Raw genomic sequence first — 12,258 nt, 5'->3', positions numbered from 1 at the left:
GTAAATGGGAGGATTATTATTCTAAGTGTCAGTAGGACTTGGGATGGGGACATGTTGATGCAAAGGGAACCTTGGCATCTCTGGGTTGGAGACGATTCAGTGGCCTCCGTCTTCTGTTACTTATGGCTCTGCTCCACCGGCTGCTTTCTCTCCATAGGACACCTGCCAAGTCACAATGAGTTTGTGCACAATGACAGTGAGGGACTTAGGAATGGAGCGCTCCTTTCACCAGCCTTCCCATAGCCAGGGTCACACACACACACACACACACACACGCACGCACAAGCCAAGCCTAGGGAGGAAAAAGCATAAAAAGGCTGGAGATGACCTTCACCTCTCAGCTTATTTGCTCATCATACTAGGGAATATTCACAAGGGGCCAGGCTCTTTGCAAGGGGTGGGGCAGTGTCAGTGGTGGTCCCTCCCTGCCCTGCAGACCTCACCTTCCAGTGGGGTAAGGGAGGAACAGTTTATCCAAGTACAAACATGGGTAACATAAAGGAAAAATGATCTGTGACGCAGTGGCTCAGACCTGTAATCCTAGCACTCTGAGAGGCCAAGGCAAGAGGATCCATTAAGCTCAGGCATTCAAGACCAGCCTGAGCAAAAGCGAGACCCCATCTCTACCAAAACCAGAAAAACTGGCTGGGCATTGTGGTGGGTTCCTGTAGTCCCAGCTATTTGGGAGGCTGAGGCAAGAGGATCGCTTGAACCCAAGATTTTGAAGTTTCTGTGAGCTGTGACACCATGGCACTCAACTCAGGGCAACAAAGTGAGACTCAGCCTCAAAAAAAAAAAATCTGTGAAAAGTTCTGTGAAGGAGGTAATTCCCTGCTATTGTTGATCACTGTGAGTGGGAGGGCAGGGGCTCCTTCAGGAAGAGAGGAAAGGATATTCGGCCAGGAGAGAACAGGTGACTTGAGATCTGAGAGACAAGCAGACAAGAGGGGCTCGGGGCTGGGGAAGATTCTAGAAGGGGCTGGGTATCAGTATGTGCAAAGCCCATAAGGCCAGCGTGGCCAGCTGGAGTGAGGGTCAGGAGAGAATGGACAGCATGAGGTCAGAGGCAAGTAGAGATCAGCTGTTGGAGGTCTTACAGTCAGAGAGAAGAGTTCAGGGAGCGGCATGAGGGTATTAAGAAAGGCAACAACCTATCTGATCTACGTTCTTTTTTTTTTTTAGCAGTTTTTGGCCGGGCCTGGGTTTGAACCTGCCACCTCCAGCATAAGGGCCCTGCACCCTACTCCTTTCAGCCACAGGCGCCGCCCTTTTTTTTTTTGAAGCAGAGACTCATTCTGTTGCCCTGGCTGGAGTGCCGCAGCATCAACCCAGCTCACAGCAATCTCAAACTCCTGGACTCAAGTAAATCCTCCTGCCTCAACCTCCAAAGTAGCTGGGACTACAGGTGCCCACCACCACACTTGGCTAGTTTTTCTATTTTTAGTAAAGACAGGATCTCCCTCTTGTTTAGGTTAGTCTGGAACTCCTGAGCTCCAGCAATCCTCCTGCCTTGGCCTCTCAGATTGATCTACATTTTTAACAGATCACTCTGGCTGTCTGAAAAGAACAAAAGGAGGGAGTCCAGGCAGAAGCATGGCATGGAATGGGGGTTGAGCATGGAGGCAGAGAGCAGAGGTCAGATTTGGGATATATTCTGGAAAGAGAACAGACAGGAACTGCTCACAGTTCCTGTGGAGCCACGTAGTGGTTTGGTGGCTGAGGATCAATTCCTGCCCTGAGTTTTGGTGGCTTCTGTGACCAGAATCTTTTTTTTTTTTTGAGACAGAGTCTCACTCAGTTGCCCTTGGTAGAGTGTCATGGTGTCATAGCTCATAGCAACCTCAAACTCTTGGGTTCTATTGATTCTCTTGCCTCAGCCTCCCAAGCAGCTGGGACTACAGGCTTACCACATGGCAGGCTATTTTTAGAGATGGGGTCTTAACTCTCACTCAGGCTGGTCTTGAACTCCTAAGCTCAGGCAATCCACCGGCTTTGGCCTTCTAAAGTGCTAGTATTACAGGTACGAGGCACTGCACCCAGCTCCCCATGACCAGGATCTTAACTCTTCTCTGGCTGAGCTGGGTCATAGACCTTCTGGTCTCTCCTGGATTTGACACCCAAGTCCAATCCCAGAGAGGTGAGGAAACATGCTGTTTCTTGTGTACATTCTGTAAAAATTGGAAATGACCGCAATTCCAAGTAATAGAATGCGGCCAAGCCAGTTGTGCTTCAATATAGAAGCTCCAGCCACAAACGAATTCTCAGGCGTTTCCAGGGCATAGAGATACCTGTACATGTATAAACAGAAAATGAATATAGCACATTAAACTCTTAGAACTGTATGAAATCTATGTCTACATGCTGATTCAGATTCAAAGGGAATTTGGTAGAATATAAATTGTGCTCATTTTCCACGTTCTTTTTCCTGTAAAGATAATGTTTGTATAAATCAGTTTTATAAGTCAATGAAAATTGCTTATAAAATTACCCAACAAACCACCCCGTTTCAGCTGTACCATATGGAGTCTTAGGTACTGGGAGATTTTATCCTTTAAAAACTGCTGCTCCCCCATGAAAAATACCCAAATGCACCAAGCGATCTTTCCCTTTCCCCTTAGCGGAGACCGTTGCGGTGAACGCCGTTGCTGTGAACCAGCCTCTGAGCGTCTGGATGTTCATCTCCTGGCCAGGATTGTCCAACCTTTCACTTCTCCCTTCAAAGCCTTAACCTGCCGTTTATGGCTTTTGAGATGGTTGCTGGGGAAACCAGCAAATGTCATGTGGGATTAGAATGCAATTGCAGGGGTAGACAAAGCACAGAGAATCATGAATCCAGAGAAACCCAAGTCCACATTGCTTAATCCAGTCAAAAAAAAAAAAAAAAAGAGGAAGTGAAGATACGTAGGCCCAAATGATTTTGAAATAGGTTCTTTACCTTACTGCTCAACCACAAGGGTGGAGGGGACAGCAAAGGCCAAAGGACGCAGGGCATGCTTCTTAATAATTATCTACAGGTCACACCATGTGATTTCTCATGTGGCTGTTCCCCAGATACACGTGTATTAGCGGGTGGTGTCCAGGCAGGAGATCCAGAGGAGGGCAGACACTCCTCCCCCAGGCTGTCCTGCACGGATTAATTCCCATTTCACCTCTAGGAACATCTGGTGATGCAGGATGAGGAGATTAGAGGGTGTCAGGCTTTGTAACCCCAGCAAGCCACTTGATCTCTCTGGCCCTGTTTTTTTTCTCATCTGGGAAAAGGTAGCTCGGGTTGCTTGGTCCAGTGATTTTTTTTTTTTTTTTTTTTTTTTTTTTGAGACAGAGCCTCAAGCTATCCACCTGGGCAGAGTGCCGTGGCATTACAACTCACAGCAACCTCCAACTCCTGGGCTCAAGTGAGTCTCTTGCCTCCGCCTCCCAAGTAGCTGGGACTACAGGCGCCCGCCACAACGCCCGGCTATTTTTTGGTTGCAGCCGTCATTGTTGTTTGGCGGGTCCGGGCTGGGGATTCGAACCTGCCACCTTAGGTGTACGTGGCTGGCGCCTTAGCCGGTTGAGCTATAGGCGCCGAGCCGGTCCAGTGATTTTCAAATGGTGTGCCATGAGAGGATCTTAGGTGTGCCTCAGACATTTTTGAAGATCATTAGTTGAATTATTTTTGAAAGAAGTTCAAAGCATAGTAAGTATATTCTTTTCTGTACTCTTTTTTTTTTTTTTTTGGATAAACATCATTTAAGTGTGCTACAGAAGTTTAACTCTAGGTTCGGTTGAAAACCGTTGGCTTGGTCTCCGAGGGCTTTTCCAGCTCTGTGCTAAATTTGGTGATTGTGCCTGTTCCTTTAAGCTGCCAGCCCAGGTAATTACCTGACAGCTTCCCCATTTCTAAAATATATATTAGCACAAACAACCTGCAGGTAATTACAAGGGAAAATCTTCTGTTCACAGAATGATGAGAAGCTGTAAATTAAGTTAATCCCTCCTGCCATCAGCAGAAGCCACTCTTTCTCACCTTGACAAAGTAGTTAGACCATTCATGGTGATCTCAGATACTGAATCTCTCTCCCCTGGTAACTTCTGGGTGCATACCTTAATACCATAGTCACCTTGGGAATCCCAGAGTGAAAGCAGAAAGAATACACACTTAAGAACAAAAAAAAAAAAAAAAAAAAAAGGAGAGAGAGAAGAGAAGAGAAGAGAAAAGAAAAGAAGCTGGTGCAGTGGTTCACTTTGGAGGCCCAGGTGGGTAGATTTCCTGAGCTCAGGAGTTTGAGACAAGCCTGAGCAAGCACAAGACCCTGTCTTTACTAAAAATAGAAAAACTTTCCAGGCCTTGTGGCAGGTGCCTGAAGTCTCAGCACTTGGAAGGCTGAGGCAGGAGGATCGACAGAGCCCAAGAGTTTGAGGTTGCTGTGAGCTATGATGCCACGACACTCTACCCAAGGCAACAAAGTGAGACTTTGTCTTAAAAATAGAAGAACACATTTCAACAGCTACTCTATTTACTTGCTGTGTGACTCAGACAGGTTTCTTAACCTCTCTGGGCCTTTGTTTTCTCTTCTATAATTCATTCACTCTTTCAGTAAATTCTTTCTGAGAGCCTGTTATGTGCCTGCAAAGAATGGAAGGGATGGTAATTTCTGTCTTGATGAAGCTTAAATTATTTTTTATTCATTTTTTTAAGAGATGGGGTCTTGCTATGTTGCCCAGGCTGGAGTGCAGTGGCTATTTCCATCAGACTGCACTAGAGCCTTAACGCCTGGACTCAAGTGATCTTTAGTAGCTGGGACTTCAGGTGTGCACCACCATGCCCAGCAGAACCTTAACACCTAATAGCAGAAAAATGACAAAAATAAGTAAAGTCATGTACAGCATATTGGAGAATAATAAGTGCTCTGGAGAAACATAAAAGGGAGCCGGGATAGTGATATTTGCTCACTGCCTACCCTGAAAATGTTGCAGTGAGAATGAATGAGCTCATTACATTGCTTTGTCAAACATTAATAGGCTCTGAAAATATAAAAAGTAATTATAGCCTTGTGTGGGATCTGGGCAGAGACTTTACCAACACTCCTCATCTGACCCTTTGTTTGACTCCTGCCCCCTGTGCTTTCCCAGCCCTCTCACCCATGCCAGGCCTTCCACCAAGACCCCACGTCCTGCCATGAAGCCCATCTGACACCCCCCTCCCCCAGTAAAAAGCAATGCCCTTCTTGGGGACCCTAACACTGAGTTTGCCCCTGACCTATGGCCTGTGATTCTCTCCTTCTCCTACCACAGCTGGCAGTTCACACATCTGTCTTCCTGTTCTGTTGTAGGCTTTGTGAGGGCAAGGGTTGAAGTTAATATTCCCCACTCCCACCCAGTACATTTTATGTTAAATAGATTTTTTTTTTTTTTTTGGATGTTTAATTGCAAAGCAAGCTCATTTGTCTTATAGTGCCCTCTGCCTTGTGTGGACTCTGCCTTTCTTACCGGCAGCCAGCAGGGATTTATAGGTGAGATGTAATAAGGGGTGCAGATTAGGGGCACAAGGTGTCCAGGACAGCTCCTGAAGTTGCTGAGGGCTTTCTTTTTGCCTAGAACTGCTTTGTCTAGGGATATCCAAGCATCACTCCCGTGAGAGGAGGCCATGTCTATGTGGAACATTAAATGCTCCCGGAATTCAAGATTTTACTACTTTTTATTCTGGGATCCACTTACCAGGCACCCAGGGGAATTAGAGGTGGGAACGACCTGGTCCCCGGCCTGCTAAAAAATCAGAATCCTGGCTGACTATCGGTCTGGACATTGTGGGATTTTTCTTTTTTCTTTCTTTTTTTTTTTTGAGACAGAGCCTCAAGCTGTCCCCCTGGATAGAGTGCTGTGGCATCACAGCTCACAGCAACCCCAACTCCTGGGCTCAAGCGAGTCTCCTGCCTCAGCCTCCCAAGTAGCTGGGACCACAGGCGCCCGCCACAAGGCCCGGCTACTTTTTGGTTGCAGCTGTCATTGTTGTTTTGGCGGGCCTGGGCTGGATTCGAACCCGCCAGCTTAGATGTATGTGGCTGGCGCCTTAGCCGCTTGAACCACAGGCACCGAGCCCATTGTGGGACTTTTCTAGATAGACGGGTGTCACCAGGGATCTGGTTCCAGGATGTGCAGATTAGGGCTGGGTGTTTTATCCTTCTCTTTATCCCTCTCTGCAAGGCAAGCTGAGCTCACAGCGTAGGGAGAGCGATGTCTGCATAGACTGGCATGGCTCAGATGACAATGTCCTTGACCTCTATGGCACTTGAACAGCTCACATAAAGTGTTCGCTCTGTCGTCATGAAAGGCTGAGGAGTCAGGGGATGGGGTCAAGTTAGAGCATCTCTGATACTACCAGCTGCACTTGCCAAGCGTCTTCTCACTCCCCGTGCCATTCACTCGTACAGTTAACCTGCCAGAAAGGATCATTACCCTGTTTTTTTCATACAAAATGACTTCACAAGATGTCATGAAGGGGGATTTTAAGCACAGCAATTAACTCAGAATCCCAATTTCTTTCCAAATTTCAAACACACAGATCCTCAAGACTGCTCCCCCCACCTGACCCCGGAGTCCCCTTAAAATCCTGGCAGCCTGAGTTGAAGGGGAGTCATCTATTCTTGGAGGCTTCTCAGCCTTTGGCATGCAGTCCAGCTCTTTGGGCTTCACAGATGAGAAAGGGTCTTATATAATAGAAGGGAAAGGACTTACCTGGGGAACTAGGAGGAGTCAGGATTAGAACTTCCAACAGCCTCGTGTGTACACAGATAACCAATGAAAGCAGAATATGTTCCAAAGAAAAATAATTTCACAAAAAAAAGCTAAAAAAAAAAAAAAGAATTTCACAAATCAAGAGGGAGATAGCAAGTAAGTAACCACCAGGCAGGACAGCTGCGGGGATCCCAGAGATGCGGCCAGCCTTGATATGTTTGGCAGTTCCCCAAACATAACACTGGTCATAAACAGGATAGATATTAAAAATTGATTTCAAGGCAGCACTGTAGCTCAGTGGGTAGGGTAAGCACCACATGCACCAGGGCTGGTGGGTACGAGCCTAGCCCAACCCTGCTAAAACAAAAAAACAGCCAGGTGTTGTGGTGGGCTCCTGTAGTCCCAGCTACTCCGGAGGCCAAGGTAAGCGAATCGCTTAAGCCCAAGAGTTGGAGGCTGTTGTGAGCTGCAACCTCACAGGACTCTACCGAGGGCAACACAGTGAGACTCTGTCTCAATTTAAAAAAAAAATTGATTTCAAGACCACATGTTTTGCTGTTTGTTAATTGCAAAGCACAGAATTGGCAAAGATCAAGTTCAGAGGCTTTGGCATGAAATCAAAATACAATAGTTCCCAAATATTTAGCTCACTCCTGATAGGACCACCTTCCAATATCCCTGCTCAACACCACTTTCAGAATCAAGTTCAAACTTAGGTTGGTGTTCAGGGGCCACCTTGGTTTAGTATCAGCCTGTCTTTCAAGCAGGATCTCCTGCTGTGTGTTTATTTACTTCCAACTCTCAGCCAAAGCATCTTCACTCCCCAGAATGTTGAACCCTTTTCTATCTTTCCGCTTTTGCTTCTGCCTAGAACACCATTCCCTCCCAACTCTACTTTGTCTAAATTCCGCAAGCCCTGGTACATTTTATTGTTATTTTCTTCCAGCTTCTTAAATAGAATGTGTTGTTTAGACTCAGTACTTTTGTTTTCTAAAGCATGTGTTTCAGACTACTGTACATTTTCTTTTCTTTCTTTGATTGAGACAGAGTCTCAGGACGTACAGTGGTAGAGTACAGTGGTGTCATAGCTCACAGCAACCTCAAACCCTTGGGCTTAAGCGATTCTCTTGCCTCAGCCTCCCAAGTAGCTGGGACTATAGGCGCCTGCCACAATGCCTGGCTATTTTTTGGTTGTAGTTGTCATTGTTGTTTAGCAGGCTCAGGCTGGGTTTGAACCCACCAGCCCTGGTGCCTTAGCTGCTGAGCTACAGGTGCTGAGCCAACTGTACATTTTCCTCTGAATACCACTGTGGTTATATCACATCACTCATTTACAAAAATGAGGTTTTCCAGAACAAGTCTTGTTTTCTTCTTTACCTGAACAGATATCTAGAAGGGTAGTTCTGGATTGTCCAATGGTTTTATTTGTTTTGCTATCTTTTTATGGTTTTCTAATTTTATTACATTATGGTCAATGATGTGGCATGTAGGATTTCTGCTTTTCTGTGATTTGTTGAAAATTTCCTTGTGACCTAATATTGGAAGATGTTTTAGAGATATTTAATATGTACTTGAAAAGAATATGTAATATTGCTTTGGGGGGAGTACAGCTTTTGTTATGGTCTGAATGTCTTTGTCCCCCTCAAAGTCCTATGTTGAAAACTAATCCTCAATTTGATGGTGTTAGGTGGTTGGGGGGGGGGCCCTCTGGGAGATGATTAGGTTATGAGGGTGGGGCCTTGTGATGGGATTAGTGCCCTTTTAAAGGGGCTGAAGTGTTCTTCCTTTCCAGCATGGGAGGACACAGTAAGTTACTATCTATGAACTAGAAAGTAGGCCCTCATCAGGCACTGAATCTGCTGGTGCCCCGTTCTTGAACTTCCCAGCGCCCAGAACTCCTATCCTCCCTCATTCCAGAAAGTGTCCTACTCCATACCGTGGAGGAACTAATAGCACATAGAGAAGCTAGAAAGAATCTGAACAGACAGTTCTTGCTGGGTTTAGATCTGGTACTTTTTGTCCAATCACATTTCTATGTGGTTGTCAATCATATCTAAGTAATGAAACCCCCATGAGACCCCAGCAGGGTAGGGTTTGAGGAGCTTCTAGATAGCTGAACATGTGGAGGTTCCTTCCAGGGAGGGAGTGGAAGCCCCTTTCCCCATACCTCTCCTTATGCATCTCATTTGTATCTTTTGTAATATCCTTTATAATAAACTAGAAAGTGTGTTTCTCGTTTATTCCTAGAAAGTTCTTTGAGTGCTCCAGCAAATTAATCTAACCCAAAGAGTGTATCATGGGAACCCCAACTTGAGACCAGTAGGTCAGAAGTTCCAGAGGCCTGGACTTTGGGGCTGGTGTCTGGTGGGGGTGGGGGGACAGTTTTGTTATTGCCCAGCTGAGTTCCTTGCCCACAGCCCAGGAAAAACCTAATACACTGAGAGGTTGCAGCAGAGAAAGAGTTTATCTCTCTCACTCTCTCTTTTTTTTCCATCTTTTTATTTCCAGAGAAAGAGTTTAATATCACTGGGTACCAAGTAAGAAGATGAGAGAAATTTCTCAAATATGTCTCCCTGAGAATTTGGCAGACTATGGGCTAGGGAATTGGGTCTGCTGATTGGCTGGGGATTAACTCGTAGTGTTGGGAAGCAGAAATTATTTTCTAGCACTGAGACAGTTCATGGGCAGAGGCTCACAGGATCTGTGAGTCAATTCCCATCTGTGGACCAGTTGGCATCAATTAGTTCCTCCAAAGGCAGAGTTAGAAAGGTATCTCAAAGACCAGTTTTAGGTTTTACAATAGTGATGTTATCAATAGAAGTGATTAGGAAAGTCACACATTTTATGCCGGTCAAGGATAGGAGACTCTTAATCAGTAAGCAATTACAGAGAGGCAAGCTATGAAACAATGGCTGGTTAACTTTGAGCTATGTCTATAGTTGTGTAGAAATCAGACTTAGCATTGTGCTTGTCTTATGGCCTAAGGTTACTTTCATATAGTTTCATATATAGTGAGCTCTGTGGATTCTGACTCTATGTCAAGTATTGGAACTGAATCAGAGCACACCCAGCTGGTGTCCACTGCTTGGTGGTGGTGGTTGGGGGGGGAACCACATGTGGTCACGGAAGTCTTCTTCTGTGTTGATGATTGCTGTGGTAGGAGAGGGGAAAAGTTTGGAGCTTTTTTTCCAAAAGAGAGCTTTTTTAATACAATTGGTCATAGAATGGCATTTTGAGATCAGAAACTGTTCTCAGAAGCAATCCTGGGGAGAATGTGATTCTTCAAGGTTTTGTTTCTCTTCTGTAAAACTTGGTGGCTCTGTTTAGACTGTAACCAAAGATGGTTCTTCTGAATGTATCTGTAAGGAAATATAAAGCCTTCAAGGAAAAATCTTTTCTTCCCAAATTAAGTGCAGAGAGAGTAATTCTTCCTCATTGGTACATAAAAAAATTCAGTCTGGTTTTCTCTCTCCCATCAGATATTCATAAAAATGATGATGATGTTATTTATTACTTATTTAGAGCACATTGTATATCACAACTCTGCTATGTGATTTACAAATGTCATCCCTAACCTTGACTGCAAGGTGTTTTAGTATTCCCATTTTATAGATGAGGAAAACTGAGGCTCAAAGAGATTCATAATAGGAATATTGTCCCAGGTAGCACAGTGGTGGGTCAAGACTGACCCCAGATCTTTCTGAGTCAGCCCCTGGCTCCATCAGCAGTCTCCTACCAGGCCATTTACCTCCTCCCTCTCCCTGCTGTAGGGGGTCCCACCCACTTCCTCCAGATCAACTGTCCTGAAGCCCCAGCTGCACAATCTACCTTCACTTTCAGGCTTCTGGCAAACTGGAATAATCTATAGGATAAAGTCCAAACTCCTTCCTCATACTCCACCATCTTCACAACTGCCCTATCTCCAGCCTCATTTCCTCCTTCCTTGTGCAAATTGTAGGCGTGGCCAATTAAGTGGCTGTTCTTTGCTGCCCCTTGCTAGGGCTTTCTCTCTTCTCTGCAGGATCTGTCCCTTTTATCTCTACTTACCTGAGCCCTCCTCTTTCCCTACAATTCGCCCTGTCTCTCCCATGAGGATTTTCTTGCTGAGGTCAGCTCTCAGAGATCTGGTCCACCTTCAGAATTAACACAGCATCCATCATTCATGCATTTATTCATTCATCATCATTCTGAGCCAACCTTTATCAGGCCCAGTACAGGCATCAGGGATATGGACATGGTTCTAACTCCAGAATTATGAACAGATAATTATAGTTCAATTCGACAGCCCTGGGCGATGTCAAGTGACAACAGTGTGCCAAGCACCTTGGGAATATGATGATGCACAAGAGAAACATGACCCTGCCCAGAGGAGCTCACAGCCTGGAGGGGGAGGCCTCCAGTACCCTTGGTGGAAGATGGAAGATGGGAGTGATTGAAAATGGGGCAGAGGCCAGGAGAACAGTGTGGAGACTGGACCTGAAGCCCAGATAGTGGCAGCAGGAATAGAGAGCAGGGAGCAGAGATGGCGCAGATATGCCAAGATTTTTCATATGGAGAGATAAGTCATAATGACTTACTTCTGCAACTCCTAGGCTGGGAATGGATGGTGTGGTAGTTTTCTAGGGCTGCTTTAACAAAGTACCACCATCTGGGGGGCTTATGTCGATTCCTCCTGAGGAGAAAGATCTGCTTTATGCCTCTGGCCTGGCTTCTGGTGGTTTGCTGGCGATCTTTGGTGTTCCTGAGCCTGTAAAAGCACCATCCTGAGCTCTTTCTACATCTTTATGTGGCATTCTGTGTGTGTCGGTGTCCAAACTTGCTCTCTTATCAGAACACTAGCCAAATTAAATGAGGGCTCGCCTTCCTGGCTTCATCTCAACTGATTACATCTCTAATAACTCTATTTCCAGTTACAAGGTACTGGGGGGCTAGGACTTCAACATATGGATTTTGGAGAGACACAATTTAGCCCATAAGAGGTGGAGAGCAATGATGCTAAATGAATTGGGAGTTACTAGAGGAAAACATTGTAAGAAGCCAAGTTGCAAACTCCACTTTGAATATGTAAACTTGTATTAGTTTTCTAGGATGGCTGTAACAAATTACCAGCAACTTGGTAGCTTAACTGTGAAAGGCATTCCTTCATGGTTCTAGAAGTTGGAAGCCTGGGCGTCACCTGTAGCTCAGTGGGGAGGGCGCTGGCCACATACATCGACACTGGGTGGGGGCTGGGGGGGGGGGTTGAATCCGGCCCAGGCCTGCTAAAACAATGACAACTACAACAAAAAACTAGCTGGGCATTGGGACAGGAGCTTGTAGTCCCAGCTATTTGGGAGACTAAGGCAAGAGAATTGCTTAAGCCCAAGAGTTTCAGGTTGCTGGGAGCTGTGATGCCACGACACTCTACCGAGGGTGACATAGTGAGACTCTGTCTCAAAAAAAAAAAAAAAGAATGAAAAAGAAAAAAAAGTTGGAAGCTTGAAATCATGATGTTGGCAAGGTTGGCTCTTTTTGTTTTTTTGGTTTTTTTGGCAGTTTTGG

Source organism: Otolemur garnettii, unplaced genomic scaffold, assembly GCF_000181295.1.
Source record: "Otolemur garnettii isolate 467f Iridium unplaced genomic scaffold, OtoGar3 scaffold00156, whole genome shotgun sequence".
NCBI lineage: Eukaryota > Metazoa > Chordata > Mammalia > Primates > Galagidae > Otolemur > Otolemur garnettii.
The sequence above is the reverse complement of the archived record's forward strand: the minus strand, read 5'-3'. Positions refer to the sequence as shown.